Source organism: Pinus tabuliformis, chromosome 4_2 (genome assembly GCF_031772625.1).
Source record: "Pinus tabuliformis cultivar Carrire ecotype Pingquan chromosome 4_2, CPIR1, whole genome shotgun sequence".
In the NCBI taxonomy this organism is placed as follows: domain Eukaryota; kingdom Viridiplantae; phylum Streptophyta; class Pinopsida; order Pinales; family Pinaceae; genus Pinus; species Pinus tabuliformis.
Window position 1 is genome coordinate 218358437 of NC_142304.1, and position 5194 is coordinate 218363630.

The window sequence follows — 5194 nt, forward strand, 5'->3', positions numbered from 1 at the left end:
TGATCCTAGGAGCCTTCACATCCTCTTGAGCATCCCTCAATGTCTTCTCAAACCAACTGATCTCTTGACATAACAAAAAGGAGCTACCAATTCCTCCCCAGTTAAAGGTTGACTCCAATAATTGGAATTCTTTGCATGCTATTATTCATTCAATGCCTCCTTCTCCTCATCCTTTGACACTATCAGTTGCAACGCGCGAGAATTTCAGGATTCCAAGTTCTCCTTGAACCTAACATCCTACCTCACAATTATATTCCTCTGCATTGGTATGAATATTAGGTAACCTTTTTAGATCTTACTATACTCAACAAATATTCCCTTCTATCTTGAAGGCTCTAGCTTCACCCTCTTCTCTATAAGAACATGGATGTGAAATCAACAACCAAAGATCCTCAAGTATTATATATTTGGCTTCACTCATAGTGAGGACTCTTGTTATAGACATAAATTGTAGTGTTGCATGCCTCTTCACAAAGAAACATAGGTAGATCTTGGTCATGTAGCATAGCCTTGGAAAAATAAATGATGGACTAATTATTTTTGTACCCAACCCCATTCTATTGAGAGTTGTATGATAATGTCATCTCCCCCTTGATCCCTACATCCTTGTAGAAATATGTGAAGTCATTGGAGGTGTACTCTCCCACATTATCCGGCCTTGATAAACTGATCTTCTTGCTTTGTTTTTTTCTCCACCTAGGCCTTGAACTCTGGAAATTGACTGAAGACCTCATTCTTGGTCTTCATGAAGAAGATCTAGGATTTCTTGGAACAATCCTCAATGAATGTGGCATAGTATAACGCTCCATATATGGATGTCACTGACATCTTTCCAAACACATATGAATGAATGAGATCCAATATTCCCCTTGGACCTACTCTTGCTACTTGGAAAAGCAACCTTGGAATTCTTTCCAAGTGCACACCCTCTACACATGTTGATATGCATCTTGAGGGGGGGGGGGGGTTGATATCTAGGAGACTTGAACACTAGGAGAGGAAAGAAATGAAACCATATTAAAAATAGGCACTGAATATAGAGAAGATAACCATTAAATGAAAGAAACTTTTGAGCAGTACATTGTGGTGGACCAATCTATCCTTTTACATAGTAAAACCCTTTATTTATAGCCATCTTGAATTATAATACCATAGGTAAATACCATGGGTGCCACTTTCTATTCGAACCGCTTCTCCCCCCTTAGGAAGCAATGGTCCCTAATGCGTTAAGCTCCCTTCTAAGAAGCATTTGTTGAATATGAGCCAATGAAGAAAAAGGCTTTGTGTGACTGACTCGTAACCGTGGGTTTTTGGATGACCCAAAACCAAGTGTTGTTGAAGACAAGGGTTTTTTGTGGTTTATCCATAATCGTGTGTTTGTGGGTAACTCATAACCATGATGAATGAAGATCTGAGGATAGATATACCCTGTAATGCTTGTGAGTCGACTATGATACTAACAGTGTGCAGCCTAGAAAATGGACTTCGACGGCAAGGGTTTTTTGTGGTTGACCCATAGCCATGGGTTTGTCGGTGACCCACAACCATGATGAAAGCATTTGAGGATAGAGATACCCTATAATGTTGGTGGGACAACTCTGACACTGACAATGCATGACCTAGCAAATGGATCTCGAGATAGTTCACTTGTCGCTTTTCCTTGTATGCCAAGATTACATGGTTAGAGCATGTAGTGATGCCCATAGGGAGTCAAAATGGTTGTTGGATCTCTTATTGGAATGTTTATTGAATTCATCTCAATATCAATTATGATTAGTAGCAAAGCCTTCAATAGTCCTTGTAAGTTGTGACATTGTGTAGCCTGAAGCAACTAATGAAGAAAATGAAACTCAGGCAAAAGTCGATAAGGAACTCCCTCCAAAAGCAGCACAAGTAAAATACCAAAGAATTATGGGAGGAATTATAATAAATAAATGCAGCCACATTGGCCCCCTCATTGCATACTTTGTGATCATGAAGTTCCATGAAATAAAATTTTAGGCATCATTTCCTAAAATAGTTTGAATGCCTCCTTCATAAACCCATTTTTGGTAAATCATTAACCATGTGCTCTAAAATATTATTGTTTGAGATCTAAAAGGTAAAACTGTGTTGGTGATCTTAGGAGGAAAATTGCCAACCACCTTATAAACTTCCAAATGGGAAGTATCTATGTTCTCATGCTAGTATCATTTGCATACAAAATACATCTCTGTTTATGTCCCAGTCCTCCCCAAGATAACCAAACATGAAAACCGACCAAGGAATGTCACAAGCATGTCCTCTCCAGCTTGGACAATGCATACCATAAAATAAAATTCTAGTTCCTTGGCTAAATATGAAGTAAAGCATAACTATCAATAAGGCAATTCATTTTCCTTTGAAGTTGTGCTTCTTTTTCCGCATTTTCCTTTGAAGTTGTGCTTCCTTTTCCTGTAACATAGATTTAACATGGACCAGATACCCTATGAATGATGGTCTCAATATTTGTAAAGGAAACTATATTGGCTACGTAGATGGATGCCTTCATGTATATCACCACTGCATTTGATAACATCCAAAATTCAAACACTTCATTCATCATCCCAGGCTATCGAAAGCTCATCAATTCTAGGGTTATTATTTGTAACATCTGATTGCAGGTGAGGAATTTGAGAAGCTCGACCAGTTTAGAGACCATAGATAATATGTCCATGTTTGATTTTAAAATGGACCATTGGTACAAGATACCCAATCTTGCAATCTCTTGTATGCCTTTTTATTACTGCAACAAGAAGCATTTTATGTCCATAGCATCTCGTTACTGAATGCAATATAGTATACATCTACAATTTTATTAAGAATACAATGAAGCAACTACCACCCACTTCTAGAGTTATACTAATACACAAAGCAAGCATATGTTTGAACAAGGATGCCTAGTCTTATAAAATTATACTAGCGGGAGAAGAGAACAACATTATGTACTTTCTCATGAAGTCAAGATTATGTAGGTATTTATGATTCCATTTTTGGTTATTGGAGAATGGAAGGAAATCCATTGCCCCATGAATTAGTGTGGTGTAATGGTTTGTTCTACTATATTACAGAGATGCCATATGGATTTGTTATATTTTATCTAGAAAATGTTGTTTGGACTGAACTTGATGCAACCATGTTATACTCTATTTCAACTCTATCTCTTGCTAAGAGAAATGACCGCTTCATCATGATTGAAAGAGTGGTTAACAACCTTAATAAATTTATTGAAAATACACTTATCTAGGAATTGCAATACACAAATAGTGATATCGCTACATGGACCGAGCTTCAACAGATGCCTTTGAATATGTGTTCATAATTCATGGCTCCTCTCAGATCATATTATCCATTAATATGTTATGCAATAAGGGATTGGTTGTGCCCACTAAGCCCACATATAATGACTTTCAATTTATATAACTTCTTATCAGAAAATATTCTTACTGGTCCTCTTTTTCCAGGAAACATGAACTTTATATTGTTAGGTTTATAATCCTACAATATCAGACTAGCATATATAGGCTTAGGAGTGTAGAATCATGGAAGGCGATCCAATAATTATTCAAATTGAGATATGCCTTTGCCATTTTATTGAATTCAAACAAAAACCTGCATTCAAATTTTCTGAATTTTTTTTTTCATATGACAATTTTTGTGATTTGTTGGATGGTAATTCTATTCATTCTCTGTTGCATTTCGTACGAATATGTGGGTCATAGAATGCATTGAAAATAGGGTTACCCACAAACTTATCCCAATGAGAATAGGGATATGCAAAGCATATTCCCTCACATTTAGCTGAAAATATATTATGAAATGTTGGGGAAGGAACTCATCTAGCATCACATTGTGGCATTATTATTCCATTAGAATGGACCAAAAGTGGAAAAGTCTACATAATAATTCATACAACAACATCTTCCACCTCAAAAAAATCTAAGGTCATGGGAATTCCAGGCAGTGTCATCTTGTTGATAATCTTAACATATGATTGCAAGCAAGGCACCAATGGGGAAAACTACTTCTAGAACCCATCCCGATAAACCCTAAAAATTAAGAGATTTAACCATAAAAAACCTTACAAAATTGTTAAGCAAACCCTAATGCCCATGGAATCATAACCCTCTTTGAGACCACCGATACCACTGATCTGGATCTTGGGGGGGGGGGGAATCTAAGAGACTTGAACACTAGGAGAGGAAAGAAACCACACCATCTTCAAAGTACGCAGTGAATATAGAGAAGATAACCATTCACGAAAACCATTAAATGAAAGAAAAATTTTGATCACTACATTGTGCTAGACCAATTTGTCCCTTTACATAGTAAGGCTCGTTATTTAGAGCTATCTTGAATTATAATACCATGGGTAAATACCATGGGTGAATACCATGGGTGGATACCATGGGTGGATACCATGGGTGAATACCATCGATTCCACTTTCCATTTGAATCACATGCCCTACTACTCAATGCTGAAATATGGAACAAATGAAAATATCCTTCAGGATCATAAATGCCCTATAATGTAAGTGTCACATCCTCCTATGTCGTAGCTCACATAGATTTTCATTTCATGTACCAAATCTTGAACGGGTTTTCCCTTCAACCTATACAAGTTTCCCTCTCTTACCCCAATGCCCATTGTTATTCCTGGGATAGAATCCTCTAGATGAATGAATGAGCACTTGCTTATTCTTGAACATGACCTCATATCATTTATCCTTCATCATTGAGACTGAAAGAAAGTTCTTCTTCAATCCTAGTACAAACAACACATCCTTGGCTTCCAACATTCCTCCTAACTAAAGTTGGAAGTTAATGGACCCCTCTCCCTTCACTACATATTTGGCATCATCATCACCGCGCTCCACATGAACTCTTGAGTCCTCCTTTATCAGACTGCTAAATAGATCCCATGCCTTTGTCACATGGCATGATTCACTACTAAGAACTCTTGGTAATGATGTTGGTAGATAGGAAAGAGACTATTGAGAATTCATTCTCAAACTTCACTACAAATTCATCAATTTGTACCTCTGTTGATGTTGTTGTCTACTACAAATTCCCCTCCCCCCTCTTCTCCTTCGGACATTGTGATGCATAGTTCCTATTCTTGTGGAAAATGAAGCACTTGATCTTTCTCAAGTTCTTCTTATTCTTTGGTTATGAT

At 37.2% G+C, this 5194-nt stretch overlaps 1 pseudogene; it reads left to right on the top strand.

The window, feature by feature from the left end:
* Window positions 1–2687: 2687 nt before the first annotated feature.
* Window positions 2688–3542, top strand: LOC149168878 (uncharacterized; annotated as a pseudogene).
* Window positions 3543–5194: the final 1652 nt, after the last annotated feature.